The sequence below is a fragment of the Dermacentor albipictus genome, chromosome 6 (genome assembly GCF_038994185.2).
Source record: "Dermacentor albipictus isolate Rhodes 1998 colony chromosome 6, USDA_Dalb.pri_finalv2, whole genome shotgun sequence".
Lineage (NCBI taxonomy): Eukaryota > Metazoa > Arthropoda > Arachnida > Ixodida > Ixodidae > Dermacentor > Dermacentor albipictus.
The window spans coordinates 90,232,733-90,256,379 of NC_091826.1; the positions used below are offsets into that span (position 1 = coordinate 90,232,733).

The following is a 23,647-nucleotide window of genomic DNA, read 5'->3' on the forward strand; positions in this document are numbered from 1 at the left end:
ATTTTTTTTTTAATCCGGTGGAAAATTGCCGGCACCGGGATACGAACCACGGACCTCTTGCACGCGAGGCGGGTGTTCTACCTCTACGCCACCGCTGCAACTGTCGTACAACGGCGTGAATCATCGCAATCGTGGTTGCTGGTGGATCGGGAAGCGTCGCGGAGAAAGCTGGCGAACAGGCAGCCTCGAGTTCGAGGGCGAATAATACGGGTTACGTCGTCACAGGTGGTGGTCTGACGCGGTCGACACTCACATGTCGACGTAGCAGCAGTGTTGGGTAGCCACGTGATGTGGTGTCATATACGGCGGCTCTTAGCTTGTTCTAAGCGACGGCATTCTTTTATGATGGCGTCGATAGTCGAGGAGTTGCCGAAAACAGGCAAATTGAGAGCGTCGTCAGCGGTCCCTTTTAGCACATGTGCCACTTTATCTGCTTCGAGCATATCGTCAGCTTTGCGGCATACAGCCAAGACGTCAAGGATGTATGAAACATATGGCTCTGTAGATGACGCAAGAGCCTTCCTCGCGGCAACCTAGCGCACGATGGGGTCGCTGAACATTAGCTTTTCTTTGAAACTGTCCCAGCTGGTTATCTCGTCGTCATGCGTTTGGCGCCACATGCGTGGGGTGCCGCCGAGATAAAAGATGACATTGGCGAGTACAATTGTTGGGTCCCACCTGTTATTAGTACTGGCGTGTTCATAGAGCTTGATTCATTCGTCAACATCATGTCCCTCCATGCCAGAGAACACACCAGGGTCGCGATGTGGGGCAACCGTGACGATTGGAGCAGTCGGACATGCCGAATCCATTGCAGAGGCGGGCTCGTCACCGGTAGGCATGGTGACAAGCTCGATGTGTCGAGGACTTCGAAGATCCATGAAGGACGGGGATTGCTAACCTCCACCAAAATGTTACGCGTGGAAAGACACAGACGAACGAGGCTATTTAGAGCCTATTTACACTAGAGCCAGAGTGCCAGGCCGACAGTTGCTCGCGCCAAGAGCACAGACCAACTTCATCGTCGTTCTCGCAGCGGCTCGTCTCTTGAGCATCACTCGATGACATCGTAATAATATTGCGCTACAATATATTAAAAGAGGCCATACCAACAAGCCCATGTAGCCATCCTCATCTTAAACTGGCAAAGAGAATACTTCGCGTATTTGATACGCTTCTGCTAGCTTTTCTTTGTGTCAAGGAATAATTGCTGTCATATTGCCAGTTGGCGAGAGTTGAATAGTGACACTGCCTGCCTTCGTGCAGCGTCACTTCGTGCAGCGTCACAAGGTGAGCCGGAGTCGTGACCCCGTTGTCAGCATTCTTTACCACGACGTAGCCATGCAACAATGTGCGTTTTTAACGCTCGCACAGACAGCATAGATTGCGCCTTTAGACAGTACCTGATATTTGAGATGACCAAGAAAGAAATAACTTATGGGACAGAATAATGTCGATGATTGCTATTAGGTATAATCCCGATGAGCTTTGTTTCTTCTATCTACAGGCATGTAATTGCCTTCGCGTCTAGTAATGAGTCTTGCCCGTACAAAGTTTAGAGAGCAGGCTACAAAGACAAAAAAGTATTGTTTTAAAAACTTCCTGCTGGCTTTGCAAATGAAACCACTCGAATCTTGTGCCGTCAACTGCGAGAAAAATTATATCCTTGATAAACGGTGCAATCCCTTCAATAAATAGCGGTTTTATGGAACACATCTTAGGAGTAACTGGAATACCGATGTATTTAGTCGCAGTCTTTGGGTACAAATCTCAGAACTTCGTTTCACTCCTTCTCTTGGTAACATAGTTGAATAGGAATTCGTTCATTGCAGGAAGATACGCCTTGGAATGTCACGGGCTACCATTTTTAAACTACATTATGCCACTTAGTTCAATTAGTTAAACACCTAATATTTTGCTTATTCCTTTGTGTATCTCACTTTACCGTAAAAGTACGGTTTTCCTGTTCTAGTAGTCCAAGTCGTGTATTAGGGTTAGTGTACCTGCCACAAACAAAGTTTCTGGAAATCTCCCCCCCCCCCCCGTTTAATGCTGTGTAGTTCCCGTTTGTTCCCTTCTATCTTTCAAATAACGGTGGTGTTGGTTTCGCAATACGAAGTCATACACGAGCTGCGTACCTTCATTAGCCTTCACACATTAAATCTGAAGTACTGTATGCATTTTACAGATCTACTACGTGTTAAGCAGGCCGAATCTTATTGCTAGCAGAAAGCATTCTACACGATGCAGATAGCGCAAGGAGATTACCGGCTCCGATTTCCAGGATATACGTTGCTCATCAAATAACTTTATTCAATACGAGTCAAATATTTTTTACCAATATACCCTGGATACGGATTTGTCTGCAAGCCCTATAACGGCACTGATAACGCAAATCTGGTATTTTTTCACGGAGTAGAGTTTTACCAACAGTTTCTACAATTACGTTCCAGTTCATGTTCTCAATATTAGCGCGGTGCTCTATTTGAGTCACATATGTTCCCACAAAAGGCCCCTTCATGCGTTGTGGGGGAAAAGTCTGCACATATAGGGAGAGAGTTAGGCTGAATCGTGTGTAATAGTCCTACCATCTTCCTGCAAACAGGAAACAGGAACAATGCAAACATTATGCTGCTCCACAGAAAGGGAGACAATAAAGAATTGAAAAATTATAGGCCCATTACCTTACTCCGAGCATTATATAAAATGTTGACCAAGATCATTTGCAATAGAATAAACGCAACACTAGACCTTAGTCAACCGAGGGAACATGCTGGCTTCAGGAAGGGATACTCTACGATAGATCACATCCATGTGATCATTGAGGTAACAGAGAAACCCGCAAACTACAATCAGCCTCTCTATATGGCTTTCCTGGATTGTGAAAAGGAACTTCATTCATTGGAGATACCAGCAGTCATAGATGCATCACATAATCAAGGAGTAGAGACCGCTTACATAAATATATTGGAAGACATCTGTAGAGATACCACAGTTAATTTATTTCTGCACACGAAAAGTAGGAAAATGCCTATAAAGAAAGGGGTCAGGCAAGGAGACACGATCTCTCCAAGGCTATTCAATGCATGCTTGGAAGAAGTATTCAAGTTATTAAACTGGGAAGGCATAGAAGAAGGATCAACGGTGAATATCTCAGGAACCATCGGTTTGCACATGACATCGTTCTATTCAGCAGTACTGCAGACGAGTTACAAGCAATTATTAAGGACCTTAACAAAGAAGGTCTAAGAATGGTGTTGAACATTAATATGCAGAAGACAAAAATAATGATCACTAGCCGGGCCAGGAAAAAAGAGTTGAGGATCGCCATCAGCCTTTGGAGTCTGTGAAGGAGTACATTTTCCTAAGTCAAATAATCATAGGGAACCCTCATCATGGAAGATAATTCACAGATTAATAAAAATGAGTTGGAGCGCATACGGCAGACATTGTCAGCTCCTGATTGGAAGATTACCATTATCGTTGAAGAGGAAGGCGTACAATCAGTGCATTATTCCGGCGCTGACATATGGGGTAGAAACTTGCAGACTAACAAAGAAGCACAAAAGCAAGTTAAGGACCGCGCAAACACCAATGGATCGAAGCAGGCACCTCGCCAAGGGGGAAGCCCGGGGTGCGCCCCGCCCATGCCACCACTTCTCACACATATTCCTAAAGCGCCGCCAAATCAATGTTGAGACTTGACAGCTATTCGGCGGTCAACATTTTGCTGCCTTTCTCACTTCTTTTGGATGGCGGTAGTTATCGGCGTCTCCTGGGACGTGAAGGCCAGTCTCCTCTTCAATTCGGTGCCTGCGAGATTAAATCGGGATGCATTCAGTTGTCGCCGTCTATTCAACGGTCACGCGCATCGTTGTTGCTTCTTAGTTCAACCTTCTTTGTTTAGACCGATCCAGGGACCAGGAAAGGTATTCAGTTCGTGGCCAGCTGGTCTGTATGCACGTGGAACGAGTTGCGACCGCAGGAAATGCCAATTGCGTTTGACTTTTGTTTTTGTTTCATGGTTTCCTCGAGTGACGGCTCGCCGCGACGCTGCGAGATCCTCCGAACATATACCCGTGATATGGCTTAGATAAGGTGAAAATAAAATAATGCGAGACAGCATCCATCATCAAACCCTACAATAACTGTTAAACTCTTCAGCAATATTACTGTCACCTGTTACGTCGTCTGGTTTTTCCCTGATTGTACAGCACTTTCGTGCAAAATGGGCAACTGGAAACAAGAGTAGCAAGGAGCTGACAAATTCAGCGATCTACTAAGTGAGACAGCCAAGGCAACAGCCAAACAGGAAAGAAAAACGAAAATTACCAATTTTAACTGTTGTTTGTTTATTTATGAGTGAAAACATTTGAATCAACATCTTTCATTTAAAGAGCACGCATTCATAACGCCCTCGTAAGTGGAGGACAATTCCGTGTGTTAATGACTCTTCTACAGTTATCATTCGAGCCACCTAACATAGACGCTTCTCTGCTGTGCTTATGCAAGTGTTTTTCTAACCTTCCGCGGTGGGTGTATTACCTGCAGAATCGCAGCTTCCTGCGCCATATGTGGTTGTACGTGACTGGCGGCCACGCATCGTTATGTAACTTCCCTAATAACAATACGAGTCGGTTGTGGCACTTCTGTCAGCGCAGTAAACAAGGGAACCAAAAGAATTGTAATTGTTCCACGATGATGTATTTCTGTACAATTCTTCCAAAGCTAATTCAAAAAATGCTACTATTGTCGGATACAACTTAAGTCTGCAATGAAGTCCCTCCCACGCCCTCATAACCGCCAGCCACTGTTCCTCCGCGAGGCCGCAAATAATTCTTACTTCAAACTTTTTTTGTTACCCAAATAAGGCGGTAACTACAACAATGAAATTAGTAGCGCGTAATTTTATGCCTTTCCCCTCGCCTATTATAGTGCAATGGCGGATGCCTAATTCTTTATTGAACTGAAATAACATGCTTGCTTGGCTACAGCTATTTGTTGTGAAGTTTCACTTCAGTTGACAGTGAAATTTCATGAGTAAAACGGGTTCAGCAGTGAAATGAACTGCACCGCAGACTTTTGAAGAGTAAAATACTCAGACTCCTTACATTTCGTCCATGTCTGCTGCACAACTCATTGCTACCGCCGATGAAAAGAGTCTTCAAGAACAGCAAACGCTCCGGAGGTACCAAGTACGATGCCATTTTGAAAAGGTCGCATGACAACGATTTTGTTTGCTGCTATGATTGGCTGACGGAGTAACACAACTCCGCGCAGTCCGTGTGCCTTTGTGGTCTACTGATGTTTTTTTAGGTTCTATTCTGTTAAAGTTATCTTTATTTTACACTCTCGAGGCTTCTTTACTTGCTCTTGGCAGTGTTCTTCCTGCGCAAGCTCATTTGACGTGGTTCTTTGTTTGCCAAGGAGAGGTGTATCGCACAGGCGTACCCATAAAATACGCCTTATTTCATTTTTCTTTTGTGGGTTTATGCGTTTTTATGGCGAATGGTAGGCGTTATTCACATTTGTACTAGTAAAGGTACAGCCCTCATTTGCATAGAAACGTTGCCTTGGGTTGGGCACCCGCCCTCCTCCCCCCCCCCCCCCCCCCGAAAAAATATCTTAGGTACGTGGCTGCATCGAAGAATGCGAGGCATAACGTTGGGACAGGAAAATAGCGGTTTGGACCAGAGAGCGAACGGGTATAGCCGATATTCTAAGTGAAATTCAGAGAAACAAATGGAGCTGGGCAGGTCATGTAATGCGCAGATTAGATACACGTTGGGCTATTACGGGGAATGTTACAAATCAGATGCGAAGAGAAGTGAAGCGCAATCGGGGACAGCCGAAGACTAGGTGAGGCAATGAAATTAGTAAATTCACGGGCACTAGTTGGAATTGGTTGGCGCAGGACAGGGATAATTGGAGATTGCAGGGAGAGGCCTTCGTCCTGCAGAGTACATAAAATAGGCTCATGGTGATGACTACTGTCACATCTCCAAGATCAACCCACTCTAGTCGGCGCACCGACCCTGGATAGAGTTTCATCGAGAGAGGGGCCAATCACAAAGTAACTGTATTTTCGTGGTCATGTGGGTCATCTGGTGCGGGTCTCCGCATCTGACATTCTGGATGGGCAGACAAGCAGGTCTTTGCATTATTCTAACGCTCACCTCTTTTGAATAAAAGGTGCGTTCAAATTTGCATGCGCTTTACGATCTTAACGAATTCTACTCAAAATCAAGGACAAAACTAATTCTAACTGAAAAATTTAATTGAAGCTAGCTAGCCGCAATGCCATGAAACGAGTAGTCTGAAGAAATCGACGCCTCCAGACATCGCAAGGTGGATCCAGAGTGCATGGAATGCCCTCCGGCAGACGATGTTTGCGCGGGCCTTCAAGAAGTGTGGCTTTTTCTAATGCACCAAATTGAACTGCAGATGAATTTCTGTGGTCCGCAGACAGCGAGAAGGAGGTGCCGTCGGACTGCGATTGGGACTAGCCACCGAGATTGAGCTTTTTGCGTGTCTGTATGCATTTGTATGTTCTTCAAGGTCGTTTCAACACGGTGAGCGTTGATTCAGGACTTGTTACTTGATTTGCGCGGTAGAACAGTCATCAAGTTTTTTTCTAAATATATTTGGGCGGTAATATCACTGCGCGTTACAATCCGTGGCGCGGTGTAATCGTGCAAGTAGGGTAATCGCTATAGCGCAATCCGCTCTGCAGAATAAAACAAATTGCCGAGCATTTCATTAATCGTCTTAAAGCTTCTCAAATTAAACACCTGGATTAGATTTTGCATTAGTATTCTTTAACGGTAATAAAGAACGTTGCAGAAAACACTGCAGTGCAGGCACCAGAAATACAGCAAAATATTACTTTGCCCCACGACACGGTGTGGCTTCCATCTCTTTTAATAGATCGCTTACACTCTCATGCGTCTTGCGAAGTCGCTGCGTCGTTTCTGCCCGCAGCAACAACTAAACACTTGATATAGCCTACGCGCATGCGCATTCAAACATACTGACCAGGAAATGGGTAAGCGGCGCTTATTAAGAGTCCTCTCCCATCACGCCTGGCCTCTGCAGCCCCCGGACACCTTTTAAGATACCACAATTATGGTTTTAAGGGCGAACCAACTGCGGCATAGCTGGGTTAGCCTTGTGCTTCAGCTCCTCAGACAGCACTGCAACTATACGTGGAAGTGGCATGATTGGTGCGATGCCGCACACGAGGCCACAGCTGCTGGACAACAGAAATAGCACCCTGACACCTGCCACGCATCTAGAAACGTGGGCGCCCTGTGGAATGCAGCAAGTCCTATTGCAGGACCTCGATTTCTCTCATGATAAGGCTAACGCAAATACGTGGAGAATGGTCAGTGAGGTAACCGATAGATTAGCGTGTCGTTTAATATTGTGTTAGCAGTGATGTGTACACTCAAGCCGAATTTTCTCCGTGGCCATCGTCGTAGTACTCCAGCTGTATGCTGACAATCAAGCGTTTCACTCAAGTTTATGGTACCACATGGCTCTTCACCATGGCTGCAGTGCGGCAATATGCTCATATGTGTACACTAATTGATATACCGACTGGATTCGATCACGGTACCTCCAACACAAAGCTCCAGTTCTGTAATTATTAGACCACAGGTGCATGCTTCGTGAGGTGGAATTGAAACCCCGGAAGTGTTTACGTGCGCACGCCAGAGCTTTGAGAAGCTTAGTGCATTTTTCGCTGACGACAGCTTCTTGTAAGTGTAGGCGCGTGCGCCATCAACGTCGAGCGTCTGCAACATGACTCTCGGCGCCTTTCGTCACTCCTGCGTCACAAGGCGTCTCGTAGTATGCAGGACGCTGTTCCTTCGATCGAGTAGGAATTGTGTAACGTGCCGCGTCGCTCGTACATTTCCCACCAGCGTATGCTTTGAGTACCGTCTGAGGAGCTTAAGGGCAACTCTAATGCTTGCTGTCGCAGGGAGTGCTTCGTCTTCCGGGCGAAGCTGCCATTGTGTTGTTCTTATTTTTTTTGTTTTTTTTTGTTCGTTGCGTGGACACCAGAGCATGCGCACTGCAAATATAACCGCGTTACAGCCTGCGCGTGAAGAGCACTCGTACGAGAGTCCACGAATGAACGCCTACATACAAGAGCCCATGGTGGCGCGCTGGCCTAGCTCCAAGACCCGGGCACTAATTGGGAGCGTGCTTGCGTTTCATCCTGATTTTGTATCCAAAGGAACGACGTTTACCGCGAAATGTACGCGTGACAACTTCTGTCCCGCCATCTATAACCTACCATGGAAATCACGATGCCTACGCGAGTTCGCCTAATCTTCGCATACTACTTTGCTTCAAGCGTTAATGTGACATATTTCTTTCTCAAATGACAAGCAATCAGTGCTTTCAGGGCACACCAAGGCGTCGGAATTTCGCTCTTTATTCGCACCAGCAATCGAGCAGCGAGCAACTGACCCGAAGCGGTCACTTATCGTGCAAAGTGGTTATTGCCACCGTGTCACTTATGCGACCGGTCGCCATGCGATCTTGGTCGCGTGACCTCGGCGAGTCGCCAGTGTGAATGTGCACTTACATTTTCTTTTCAATCGTGCGCAATTATTGCGAAATATTTCATTTGTACAGCGATATTTATTTGAAATTAAATTTTTGTAGCCACACAAAGCCTACTGAAGCCAGGTGAACTTAGCTTACGCTAACTCATGTGCCACACTTACCAATCGCATGCTTGCTAAATAGCCCAGCTTGCAGCTCCAGGAGACAATAGCAGCTCTGTTTGTGTCGCACTATTCGGAGGGAACACTGTGTGGAGCGTTCTTCGGTCGAACCTCAGGAGACATTCAAATTAAGTTCCCAAGTAAGCAGTGAACCAATCTTCTCACCCTAACCTCCTCTCGCTATCACAAGTACAAAATATCGCGTGAACAAATCTCTTTGCTCGCTGGACGTTCAAGCGCCGTCGATACTAAGACTTTACGGCGGCAGCGATGGTAAAGAACACCACGTGACTATGGCTCTATTGTGTATGATTGCTTTCGCAATAAAAAGAAATGTATGGTCCAGAATTTTCCTGTAGGTGACCAAGGCAGATCGGTAGTTTCGTGTCGCAAAAGATGTCGTAAAACTGCGATATACCGATTTCTTTTATTGTTGCTCAGGCGTTGTCGTATGAATTTTCTTTGAATTTCAATTTATTTCTGCACTTCATACATGAGTTGCGTAGGGAGGACGGACAAAATGGCTTGTAAATCAGTAGCTTGTGGGGATCATTGTGCCTTCTTAGACATCCAATCAGTTATGAGTAGTTGAGCATTTCGAAAGTATGAATACATCAATACTAGAGTAAATGCCAAAATCGTCACTTGAGGATTCGAGAATTCGAGGATTCGAGAGAGGGTCAAGAATAAAAATAATGAAACCCAACAAAGAGAGACAAAGAAACACCACACTTCAAAATTGACCAAATTAGCAATGGCACATGGTAACGTAGTGGGTAACCGAAAATGCTGAGAAAGCAGACTCCGCCATCACTTCGCTTCATCTCAAGAACATTTAAACCGGAATAAATTGATTTATTATGTCCTATCGATTACGACTCGCACGCCGTTCTTTTTTTGCTTCTGATTTTGCAGACCCTGACATCATGAAGAATGATGGTACCTACAGCGGCCACTTCACCCAGTTCACGGGCCGAGTAAGGTACTCTGTAATGGCATACGTGAACGGAGGCAAGAAGACTAGACATGCGTACCGTAGGCCGGGATTCCCCCCCGACGCGGGGGGCTGGGATGAAAACCACAAACGCGGTGCGTTGATCATTTACATGAAAAATGTCTCTCCCGTCTTGATTTTATATATCCAGAATTGGCAAAAGTGCCGATTCAGGATATATAATTCTGGATCATGACTGTAAATTATTTTCTTTCAGCGGATTTTTTGGAAATGTACAAAGCGTTAAATAAAGAAAGCTGGGTATGGCCGTGAAGGACCGACGTATCTGGGAGAACCGGGTATTTTCTTGTTTCCAACGAAAATTGTATATGAGGTGGGAAAATTTTCCGCCACACGGCGCGGATTTAGAGGAACAAAATTGTAATTCGCCGAAGAAAAACACCTATTTTGTGACTTGCAGATTTTACAAGTTTGACGAGCTGTCATTGAATAACCAAAACACTGTATGTGGCCATATATTTGTTGGTAATTTCAGATTATTAGAAATAGTTGAAGCATAACTGCGAGTCGGCCTAGTTGGAACATATTCATATTGATACTTTTTGTGCGCAAACAAACAGGGACGAAGAATAGCGCTCGTCCTTGTGTTGCCCCTATTCTTCGTCCCTGTTTGTTTGCGCACAAAAAGTATCATTAGAAATAGTTGCTCACAGAAACTCAAACTCTTGCCGGCCACTGTGTTTTTTGATTGCCAACTTTTGCTCTTTTGAGAAAGCACCTCTTATGACGCCAAAACCAGTGGCCTTTTGCATCCATTTTAACTAAAGTGACCAAGCTAGAAAATTTTATGACAAGTCTTCAGATATGCTCTTGAACATTATTAGAAAAAATTATGCAGTTTCTTTCCGTATTGATTTCGTAACAAAACCATGAAAACACGAAAATTGCAAAAGCTGGGAAATGGGCATATTCTAAGAGCGTTTAAAAACAATATTCGTAGAATAACATTTCATGGAATGGCCTCACAGGACTTAATATTTTATTACCTTAAAAACATACCGAATTCCTTTATTTTAGGCAAAAGAATTTAGCTTATTTTAAAATCCTGTATTGCGCCTCTATATATGTAGCTTGAGCAATAATACTAAATTTATATTGATATTCCATTCCAAGCTGCTTCTTTTGTTGTAGTGAAAAAAGTGAAAAAAATTTGTCCGATCAGAGCCACGAAAAGAGTTGAGCTTCGGTTTTCAGGGATACTTTATCCGTGTTTTTTTCTTTGGTGTATTGAGGCTTCAAGCGTGCCAAAGCACGCATAACCACATGTCTAAAGCTAGTCTAGCGTAACTACTTCTGGTACTATTCTCTACTTGCAACTACTATCTGTAATTCTATTTGTTTTATTACCTATGTTATCAAACTAGTGAGGAAGCATTCAGACTGGGATACATAGCGCAAAAAATTTCACAGGGACAAGCAGAACACAGGACGAGCGCTAACTTTCAACAAATGATTTATTGCAGCTTGTGAGTATATATATACTCACTGGGACGCCACTACAATAGAGCAGACTGAAGGAGAGGAGGAAAAAAACAGTCATGTGCCTACTATGCCCAAAAATTCAAGCTCTTTCCTTGATAAAAACATAGACGGCGTGCTAACACACTCAGAGTGTGTTATATTTTGCTCATATCTTTTTACGTGCTGCACAACTTAAGAACGAGAGAAGGAACGCAAGAAGTCGGAATGATGGGATTTTTCGCCCTTTAGTTAATAGAATATGTTCTTCGATTCCTGTAAAACAGCTTGCGGTTCATCGCTTGTGATCAGTTTTCTTTAGGCATACAGCTATGTATTGTTACAAATATAGATATTCGACGTAGACTAAACTGCATGCTTGACGTTTAGACAGCGGGCATAGCTGGCAGGGTCAAAGTCGTTGTTATTCTAATTTCATTTATGAAGTCATGGATATCATGGATGTTCCAGTTGGTGGAAATCATCCCCAGGCATTCGGAATCATTATTATGCCGAAGGGTTGTTCAGAAACTATGAGGGGGATAGTGAAAGTAGAAATTGACTAATTTGTCATGTGGCGTAATTAATTTGATCGTGTCTGTGCTTAATACCACGTGCTACTAAGAATGCCGCTTAAGAATTTACAAGTTGGTAGCAACTGTTCTCGCAGATGCATGGCAATATTCCATAGCAACACTCACAGCACATGAAAATTTGAATCACCTTCCCTCGTTTCTATATTAGCAGCAGCAAAGCGTTGACATCATTTCTATCACTGAAACGTGGCCGAAGAAGGGCCAAATAATTGTTATTCGATATTACACAATGGTATGTCAGTCGCGCGATTATCGTCTGTGGGCGAGCCGTAGCTCTCATTTTACAATATGCACCACGTATTTACAACATTCCCGCTACCTTCATGCGGCACATATGGCATTGAGTCTTTTTTCATCACTCTGGAATCATCACTTACATTCCGTGGACCTTATCGTATTACCGAATGTCTGCATTTTTGACAAACATAAAACGACGTTTAGAGTACCAACCAAAAGAATATTGATGCATCGTGATATGAACACTGACACCAGTAGTTCAGGTCATGATGACTATACACACTCATAAAATGATACTGCTTTTGGAATCTCGTCAGAGTACCTGCACTTTCGCTACTTCGATGGATCATGCATAACCCATTCAAAAAAGACTAGTTTACCTTTGTGTATAGGATAAGCCTACTGCCGATCACTTGCCATTATTTTCGGTGTCGGCAATTCCCAGTAGAAAAAGGTGATGGTCCTAGGTGTGTAACGAAGATAGACAACAAGATTTTATAAATGTTATTATAAGTAATTTAGGTCATGACATAGCGTGATTAGATCATCCGAAATCTTTAAACTTCACTTCCGCTCTTGAGAGTGCAATCAGACAGATTAGAAAAGCTTCAAATCGTTCTAGTGACATACCACTATGTCTCAGGATGACTAAAAAAATTGGTGAATTCGTACAGAGAAAGGATTGGTGGTGTGGTAAATGGAAAACTCAAAAAGATCACTACCTTTATTGACGCCATTTAAAATCTATACGCAACAAGTCTGTGGGAACGACGAAAGAGAGTAAAAAGGATAATTGCGAAATTCCAGGATAACAGGCGAACCGTAACTGAAAAAAAAAGAGCTTGAGGAATTGCGAATGAAGTCGTTCGCAATTCTCGTGGACCATGGGCACTTCCTGATGTTATTGCTGTCAGCACGATTTGATTATTTAACGTCTATTTCTTTCGTTTCGTCCATTTTTAGCTGCAAAATGTGTCGAGCTCAGTAATGAACGGAGTCTTCAGAATTCTAGTGTTAATTTTCTTACACTGCACCACATGAGCGTTCAAGAAACGACATCTATAGTGTTAAGAATGCCGTCAAAAGTCGGCAGGATTCGATGAGGTAAAAGTAAGGGTCGTTAAAGAAAACCTTTGCGTTCTCGGACCAGTTTGATGCCGACTATTCAATGATTGTGTAGAAGCAGCAAAGCACCGAACTAGTGTAAACACATCAAAGGTTGTTTCGATATATTAAACGGACGATCGCTCTCACTCGTCTAATTACACGCCAATCTGCTCTTGAGCATACATAATTTTTGTTTTTAAGAAATCATTGAAAACCTTTTTTTAAAATATATCGCAAAGTTTAACGGGGTCTCTCATTACAACATGGTTTCAGACCAGATTAGGCTGCCTCCATCACCATTAAGACACAGGTTTCACTTACAATACGTTAGTACCTGTCATTCTCAAAGCAGTTGACATTGTTGATTGCTCTGTACTAGCATATAAACTACCAGATTCTGGTTGTCGGGGGTTATGCTTGCACTTTTTGGAATTACCTTAACGATCTTTACCAATCAGTCATAATGAACGGTATGTCGTGCCCTTTGCGGTACCGTCGCACCTGTGTTCCTGCAAAAATGGCACGCCGACTAATTATTACTTTTTGCCTTAGATGTGGATGATTTGCTGCACGTAGTGAAGCCTTCTAATGTGCTGATCTAGGCTGAAGATGCACGCATGATGGTTCTACCTATTAATGAAGATCATCGTTAGCTGAAACCAAACGTCGAATTAAAAAATATCTACCAATGCGTATGAAATATGCTAAGTGTTAACACACGCCCACAAAAAAGAAAAGTCGTCTTCGGAATTCAGGTGGAAATCATTAAACACTAGAGAATAGATGCTCAACTGAATACGCTGGAGTCATTATATATAACCACGCCGATTGAAAGTGTTTGCTGCAAATTAGCTTCTGGATGTCGTGCGCTAACTCAGGAGGAGGAGTAAACGTTTATTAGGCGAAACAGGCAGGAGGTGGCCTATCTTCATCCTAGGTGGTCGGCTCTCTCAGTCCAGGAAGCCGTTGGCTGATGGCGCGGCACGTGACCTGTCCGCAAAACTTTGCTGATCCTCCAGGCTCGGTCGGGTTAGCATTGTCTCCCAAGTTTCTTCGGTCGCTTATAGCGATTCCGATCGTGATAATGATTGGAGTTCTTTGTCGCCAGGGCCAGAAGCGTAGCGATTCGGTAGCTTCATCTGCAGTGCCTTTATCGCATTGCTGGCACACCAACACTGCGTGTTATAGGGTGTCCGGTACATCACCGAATCGGCATGTGTATGACAATTGTGCGGGGTGTGTTCGGTGCATGATAATTCCATGATCTTATCTATTCCTTCATAGTCTCCGGGGGGTAGTGGCTTCCTCCTTAGACATCACAGCCAAATAAAACCATCCTTTTCTTGTCCTACTGTGTTGCGTTGCATTCCACGTTGCCCTAGACAATTATCCTCAGGTAAATTGAACATTCCTCTCGCTAATAAGGTATAGAAGAACGTGTACTATAATAATATGGTAATAAAACTTTGAACACGGCTCCTTTTGTAGTAAGTATGTCCCCTCATTTACTCACGCACTGCAACAATACATCGAACAATTTGCAACCATCTGACAGGATCGCATAATTATGAAACCTGTAACTCATTATTTTTTTTACTCTTCTCAAAGTTCTTTTGCATACTGTAGTTTCCCTCTCCTTGATTAGATATCATTTACTCCTTTCAACAATGCCGTAAAACCACGACGGTACAATAAACCAACTAAATTATGTGAGTAAATTGTAAGTTGTAATTGTAATTAGTAGACGGCTACGGGTATGTCCGGCGCCAAGAAATATGAACCCTGAGTTCCACAAAGAGCGGCGGGCGGCGAGGGCCAAGGCGCTCATCGATCTCCATGCCAAAGACAGGGGCGCCGTGTTTGTGGACGCGGCAGAGTATCCGCATGACAGAAAGGCATTCGCCGCTGCAGTCGTCGGTGCATCGACCGGTGCAACGAGAACAGCGGCGAGTGTGCGGACTCGAGGGGCGCATCAAGCCGAAGAGGTGGCCATTGCTTTGGCCATCGCCGACCCCGAGTGCACGACTGTGCTCTGTGATTCTAGGACGGCAGTGAAAAATTACGCCAGAGCAAGGGTGTGTGGTGAAGCCGCGCGTGTGTTGCGTGTGGTCGATCTCGCGAGTGAAAGTCGGTGTGTGGTGATAAAGTGGTTTCCGGCCCACATGGGCAGTGATGTGTCGGATCGCGGCAACGCTAACCATAACGAGACGGCGAACGCGGCGGCGCGAGGACCAACCAACCGTGCCACTGCTACTACAGCCGACCCGCCGTGGTGGTGGGAAACCAAGGACAAAATGACTTCCTACAATGAAATTGTGAATTGGTACCGATTAGAGCGAAGGACTATGCCACCACCTCATCCGTGCTTTACCCGTAAGGAGGCGGTTTTATACCGACAACGTCAAACGGGGTCGTTATTCACCCCGGTGCTGATGCGGCACATGTGTCCAAGTGTCTATGAAAGTGATCTGTGTTGTGTGCGCCGAAAGGAAAGAGCCACTGCAGCTCACATCCTTTGGGACTGTGCTAAGAATCCGCATGAAGCTGCAACAATAACAACGATCCCGCCGCGGCTCGAGGCCGCAACGAGATGTTATGACCAAGATGTCCAAACCCAGGCCGTCCAGCAGATCTCGGCGGCCCTCGAAGTGCAACGACCGAGCGAAACCGGAGGGAGGCTGCCACCCCAAAAGAGGGGCAGGCGCGGTCGACCAAAGGGAATAGTGCGGCCGCGGCCGAAGTAGAGGCGCCACACGCCGCGAAGTCGTCATGGCCGCGTCACGGTAACGCCGCACTAACAGGGGAAGGCTAACCGTTCTGCAGGCGTTCACAACAAAGTTTCGTCACTCACTCATGTGAAGAAGTACACACAAAGTACCGAGCGCAAGAGCAGGCGACATTGCGGCCGTCCTCAACAAGAGGAAAAGAAAGACGAGGGAGGCTCGTGCAGCGCATGAAAAGGGGCTCGCGCAACGGAGATGGTTGGAACGCCGGCACGACTAGGGCCGCCGGGCCTCCGGAACCCACATCCACCGGTGAGCTTCACCTGACCGAGCGTCCATCTTAAGGACAGGGAACGCCTCGGGTCGTTGCACGGCACGAGACCTCGGAACGGCCTGCTGCAGCCTCGAACCCGCATCTACGCGCGAGGTTCGCGAGGGCGAGCGCCCGTCATCGAGACGAGGAGCGCCTCGGGTCGTTGCCTTGCACGAGGCCTCAGGTCGGCCTGCCGGCATCTTGGAACCCGCTTCTACGCGCGAGGTTCGGGTGACCGGGCGACCGAGTGGCCTGTTCTCGTCTACGGAGCTGTGGGCCGTCCACCTTTCCTGCCCCGCCCTGCTGCTGTGCTTGCTCTTCCACGCCGGTCATCACTCTACCAGCGAGTGTCCCACCTCAAGGACTCTACGCTTCACCACATTCTGGACTTCAACCGCAACCTCGTGGGACTATTTTTTTCTGTTTACGAACAACCGTGTATGTGTGGGGCTAGTTTAAGATATTGTTCGTTTTTACGTGCCGTCTAATATAATTGTCGTGTGTTTGCTCATCATGCACCGTCTCCTACATCTTCCTCGCGTCACACGCTTTGCAACGTCACGGTCCTAACAACATCACAGGCCAGTAATTGTAAGAATTTCCCATTACCAAAAATGTTTGGTGGCATACAATGTTCTGCTTTTTGTGGTACGTCTTGAAACACGTAAAATCTTCAAACCGCACAATTTAGCTTGTGCACCTTTAATGAAATACAATTTTCTCCCCTGAAATCCGACTGCCTCTAGCAAAACAAAGGGTGATTTTTTCAAGAGGGACGATAACCTTCCTGATATAAAATTTTCACTGAAAAATAAATCTACTCGTGACTCTTTTAAGTGTTACCTTTTCTGAACAAACACTGCTGCAACAATTATCCAATCAAACAAGGTTTTGGCAAACTCGACATTCACACGGAAAGGAGAACATATAATCCTTCCAACTCGCCGAGTTTATTTCTCAGCCGGTGCTGCTTCGTACTAGGAAAGTTCATTGGCAACTCCATCGAATTTCTTTGATAACATGACTTGCTCGTTGCGATAGCCTTGCCATAAAAGTCGGCTGTGTTTAGTCGACACTCGTACAAAAGTTCTTCTAAACTCGTATAAACAGCCCTGGACGGTTCGCAGGTGCTGTAACTGACATACATTGTGTATGGCCGGAATTTTTAGTTCTAAACGCAACCGAGGAGTCATAAATCGGGATATAATGCTTCCGCAGTTTAGCAACGACAATAAGAAAAGTGCATCATTGAAGGTCAGTTCGTGAAGCAGCATAGAGATTTGAAAATAAAAATATAGTTATTCGGATGACACTAAGATTTCGCGTACAAAGCAAGAAATTGACTGTGGTTGTAAGGAAGTACATATAAGAAATGCATGACAGAACTTCAGATCAATACGACTGCTATAATTTATACTTTAGTGCCTCTGCAAGGGTTTTAAGTATGGCCGACTCCTTTTACCCTCACTGAACGATTTCCCGTGCAGCGCTGTGGCGCGCGCATATCAGGTCGTGGGTTGCGCGTCTGATGCGCCGCACCTTTCCAGCTAACTCGGAGACTGACCTAGAATTTGGTTAACATTGTGCTAGTGTTTTACGTATATACGTATATGAAGACAAGGTTTTCATTGCTTTAAAGCAGAACTCTCAAACTTTTCTAGCAACGAAGTAGTTCAGAGTGGCTCAGCCCTGTTTAAAGAGATGGTTACTGGTCTAACCATCGTGAATGAATTGCCACGTGATGACCGCCAGCAGTTTATAAATAGTGCGATCCTAACACAAGGTGTAGGCTATCATATAGCGCGTGCCCTAGCTAATCTTCACCAAGCTGTATAATAAGAAAGAGTTTAAAAACACGGTGCAAGAAACAATTAAAAGACGTGCGGTATTTGCACGCGAGGGGTATGGTGACATGAATACCTCACGTCTTAAAATTGCATTTTGCCCCATGCTTTTATTCTTTTATTTTCCTTGACCAGTTTAGTGAGCGCTAGCCTGGACGCCCTATATGATAGACGTAGCACAATTGCTTCAAGCCTAATACAACGTACTAAAGATACATTTTTGGAGGTGCACTAGCGACCGCATGTGGTGAGGTGCTGTTATATCTGGTTGAGCACCTACCTCTAGAAGGAAGGATGGCGGCTGGCCGGTTTCGGATGCTTTTGTCTATAACGTTGTATTGTCGGCGCATATTGCATTGTTTAAACCTTCAATGCCACTGAGTTGTTCCCGAAGCTTAATCGTGGCGAGGCTGAACCATAAAAGTGTAATGACTGACACTTGTGGTGTGCCTATGTGGGTTGTTTCAACTTGTCGCTTCAAAGATTGCTGCAATCTGTACCAGCTCTGGCAAAGAAACACATCGCTACCGTACCACCTGAAATTTCGACTTTGAGCATCTTTGCATCATACGTGGCCGAAACTCGTCATATTACATCAAATCGTTCACGGATACGAAGTTATTTCAACAAGCTGTATTTGAAACAGCACCCATGCATCTGCGGCATGTCTCAGTCTATTATTGCGGTCATTGTATGCAGGTACTCTACGGACGTTCTACGCAGCATACAGTTTTGGTATCAAATGCGACCAGAGATATTGTTGCCTTTCGAATTCGCCCCTAGATTGCCGCGCCTAAGGTCAGTGCGCTAGTAATGCTGTTGTTATGTGGGTTGCAGTGTCATCAAACGAATTACCAATCAGCCAACTACACTTTCAAGGATACCCTTTTAGGGGACTTGGAGCCCACGCGCCCGTTCCAGAGAATCACAGGTGGTGCTTCCTTCAAGGTCACCAGGGACCTCCGGCGGAGTGATGTTCCTCCTGCTAGTATCATGGACCTGAGAGCTGTCGAAGGGCACGTTGATATTGACGGAACGCCTATCGTCAGACTTACGTAGACTTGGCCGGGTGCGCACATGACACACGGAATAGGTGCGTATTGTCTGTGAGCGCCCATTTTGAACTCGGGAAGAAATGACGTCAGAACACTCAACAAGAGCATTATGACTGGCACTACGAAGGAGGCAAGCTCTTCGTGTAACAGATTGTAATGTAACAGATTGCCGACTAGAACACTCAAAGATTTTAGTCGCTAGTGAATTCAGTGTTCCACAGAATTTTTATTTATGTAGCACACAGGATATTGAACTCTTGTCTTCTACAGAAAAAGACCTCACAGTATCAATGCATATATTAGTGCTTTGCAGCCTACCCCTCAAAAACATATTGGTAATAAATATGAATGAGACAACGCATAGAGTTGATTGTTTTTTTTTCTGCATTGCGCTTGAGAGTGACACTATAGCAATTGAGACTTCATTTTCTTTTCAATCTGAAATTTTCCTGATGTTTCTGGGGCACTAGTAAGTACAGTGGTCAGACAGAATTTACATTGCTTCAAATATCATTTTCGTATATGTGGTCTTTTATTGGGCAACCGAATTACAAAAGGTGGCGACGATAGCATGCGGTAGCAGGCCTACGATCTTGCGAGATATTCAGGACAAATATGCTAGAGCATCGGAGCATGAATGCAATTTTAAATTGGCAGCTTTCAGTTACAATGTAGCGCTGTGTTTTGATAAAGCACAGAATAATTCTACAGACAACATCTTCTGCGTTGTAGCTGTAAGCCCAATGTTACGAGGTTGGCGCATAAAAGTTTATTAGGCGTGTCAAAAAAGGCCTCTTCATCACGTCTCAGTTGTTGCGAGAAGCACTGCCAGCTCAAATTGTGCCACTGCGGCCAGATTTCAGTGGGGGTGAAATGGGAATACGCCCGTATCCTTAGGCTAAGTTGCACGTTAATGAACCTCAGGTGGTTCAAATATTTTTAAATGCTCCACTACGGCGTGACTCACAATCAGGTCGTGGTTTTGACACGCACAAACAGAATTTAATTTTTAATTTAGGAGAGTGTAACGCGAATAATCATAGACAACGTTTACCAACTACGTTTTCTGAAAATTCGCTGTCAGCAGCATGCAAGTTCGGAACTAACCAAGAAAACACGATGGGCACTGTATACAGAAAGTGGAAGTTTCCTTGGGATAAACGTGCTAATCTAAACATAAGCGCTTCTAAATACATTGAGCATATTCGTTAAGGTTAACCAAACAAGAACGTTTTGATATCCATGTGTAAAACCCATTTTTGCTTTCGACAGCATACGGAAGCCTGGACGAATCATCAATATTCGTGTTTCAAAAGGAGGAAATGTTTCAGCTGATTTATTATGTGCGCTGCTCGCGATGACGTAGTCGTAGGTCCCCAATATGGTGTGGTAATGTTGCCATGAAAGGTGCGACCGATAGGTCCCAATGAGCGACATATATTTGTGAGGTGCACTGGTTTCTCACCTGTCGAGTGATTGTCGACACCGGGGTAGCGTATCGTCCTTTAGCACTGCATCGGTAATCACGAATCATCGGCATCAGCACCTGCGTAAAATACCTTAGGCATTTCACACTGCAAGAATGTAAGATGATGTTCATGAGTTTGACGTGAGTAAGCTTGTTTAACGAAGAAATAGCTTTTTTGATGCGTCGTGATATCTTGTACTCATGAACCTAATCAAACGTGAGCTTTGAGGTGCCACGTACTCATTACAAGCTACGCTGTCGAAACCTCAACATTGAGGTCCGTTTTCCCTTAGAAGCTGTGTTTCTCCTAATGCAAGACTGTTTTCTTGCGCGGTGTTTCATCATTCTTACTTTGCAAACGTACAATTTGTAACTCGTTAACTAGATCACCTTTGCACTATATGGCAACGGTGCCGTATTTGCTGATCTGGTTTCCTTGTAGAGTCTATCACGACTATAATTGTATACACTATATAGCCATAGTTTTACGATCACTATGTCCTGGTCTGACAAGTTACGTAATAATTTTTAAATCGAAGCCTCTAACACTTGAAGCATCCACCTCGTACGGAAACATTGCCTAAGCAACAAATTTGAGAGGGGAAGCCCCTCAAATGCGTCTGCGTGAGCAAGCGTTTGGTGCTTTATGCCACCACACACTTGAGCACACGGGTTTCTGATCCTTCCTCGCGCCCAGCCGTGCGCGGCTTTTCCATGTACAGGGAAAAGTGTATTCCCCTACTTTCGCCAAGTATAAACTGTGTTTCGCGTTCGTTTCCTTCGGGGCGTTGTTCGTGCTTCTATTCGTGTCCGCCCTCTGCCACTGGACAACACAGCAGGCGGCAAGCCGAACTTAAACACATCACAATGCGTTCATCTGCCCAATATTCTTTCGTAGACGATGACTCATTGCTTTTTTTTTGGTCAACCACATTTTGATCATGACACTTCGTGCCCCAGCACTGCCTGCTCCACATCAAGGATGCAGGGTGCTATTCTGTAAGTGTCCACCTAGTGGACATGTCCATTTTTTCGACTTCATTAACGCTGACTGGCTGGAGTAGCCTGTCTCCTCACGCTTACCCCAGCCCAGCCCACAATTCAGATCTTGAGCAGCATAATAAATAAGCATGTCCCCTAAGTGGACACTTACAGAATATCCCACCAACTGTGCGCCGTAGGCTGGTGGTCAGAGTTACGCTTCCTTCTCGCTGTTTAACATCGACAGCAAAGCCGTTTCTCGACGTAAAGCCGGAAGACGCAGACAAATGGTTCGTGTAGTCACCTTGCATTGACACTGGGCTGCAATTCAAGCCACGATGGCTTAGCTGCTTTACTCTCACCATAAATAACATCTAAACACACTCTTTCACCTTAAAATAATTGTGGCTATGTAGTTTGTACTTATTTGGTGTTTCGAAATTTGTCTCCCTTTCGCGTTCTTTGAATCATGCCATCTAATGTAAGAAGTCCCGCACGTTATTGACATGCTTGCTTTAGTTAAATTGTTTCGCTCCATATTTGCCAACTTCTGTACTCTTTAGCCTAACATAGGTCAACTAAGCCAAACATAAGTCAACTAAGCCACCATACGCTCATTAAATTTCATTTTTTTCTTTTGTCTTGCCATTTGCCTGACAATTGCTCTCACTAAACAAACCCTCCGGGTTCTCTTTTTCTTATATATACATATTTTTTTTTACAATCTGAAATCAAAGCACAGAGAGTGTTTCTTAGCTCCGATGGACAAGGACATAATCAACTGGAACAGGATAGGCGTTTGGCAGGTCAAAAAAGGCAGGTGAAACAAGGCAGCGAGGAACGTTACTTTTCATGCATATTTGTCAAATACTGCGCGTACTCAGAATCTTCACAGATTGTCTTACAGAGACAATCATTATTTACCGTTGTTCACATTCAATGAGCAGCTCTACAAGTATGAAGCACCGCATTACGCTACATAATTTTTAAATATATAAGCTGTACTAATATATATATATATATATATATATATATATATATATATATATATATATATATATATATATATATATATATATATATATATATATCGATATATATCTTGAAATGTCAAAAGACAAAGAAAGGTGTTCTCGTAAAATATACTCATGAAAGTAATAAATAGATTGCGTTAAGTCATTCTCATCTGAAATTGTTGACATGGCTTCCGCATGCGATAATCGAAAACGGTTGCGTAAAAGTAGCACTATATGCGAGACACGGCGTTCATTTGTTGTGTGTGTACGTATGTCATAAATCACACGTGTTCTTTTATGGGTCACAAAAACGTTTTACTTGCGGTACCAAATCATGAAAATTCAAGTGATAAATTTACTGATCAATAGTGCATGCTCCACTGCTATCCAATCTATTGGCGCGATTGTTGTCTCGGCGAATTTTAAGACCAGTAAACAAAGCTTTCAATGTCTTTTGCGACAATGAGTTCTCAGGTAAAGGCATGTGTAAAAAGCTTACTTCTGGTTTGCGGTAACATCCGGCGTATAATAATTTCAAGCATCGTCCATCTTTCGCCGTCCTGGCAAGCAGAACTTCGAAGGGCTGTGTACTGATCAACGTCGAGCTCAGGTGACCGTCATGCAAGAGCTTCTGCCCAGGAGCATCTGCCACACAAACTACAGGTACGGATATGGCGTGTACACGGCTGACTGCGAGAATGTTGGTTGCGTTGGACTCCAAAACGGCCTCGAGGCAGTTGCAGTTCTAACTGGGCTTTTAAGTAAACTCCTTAGCGTCGTCGTTCTCTAAACACGCCCTAACTTCTCGCTCCACAAGCGAATATTGCAGGCCTTAGTCGACAATCCACCTATATCCTAAGTAGTCCTTGCAGATTTAAATGCTCACAACTCTTCTTGGGCGGACTCTGTGCAAATCGATAGAATGGGTAATTGAAGATTTTCTTTTTGCCATTTGGGCTTGCGGACTATAAAAGAATAAACCAACTTTTAGAATAGTGCTTACAAGACATACTCTTCCATAGATTTGTGAATAGCATCTCCAAATCTAATAACATACCTCCATTGGAATCCTATTAAAGATCTCTACGGCAGCGAC

General features: G+C 44.5%; 1 protein-coding gene across 2 annotated transcripts in view; it reads left to right on the forward strand.

The window, feature by feature from the left end:
• Positions 1–23,647, forward strand: part of LOC135912374 (uncharacterized) — a 179,125-nt gene that overhangs the window by 105,585 nt on the left and 49,893 nt on the right. Inside the window, exons 3-5 of one of the 2 annotated variants that reach the window (XR_011515330.1) lie at positions 9,654–9,827; positions 18,869–19,124; positions 23,123–23,214. The gene's annotated coding sequence lies outside the window, so the exon portion shown is untranslated. The remainder of the gene's footprint in view (positions 1–9,653; positions 9,828–18,868; positions 19,125–23,122; positions 23,215–23,647) is intronic. The other variant, XR_011515329.1, reaches the window with a different exon arrangement.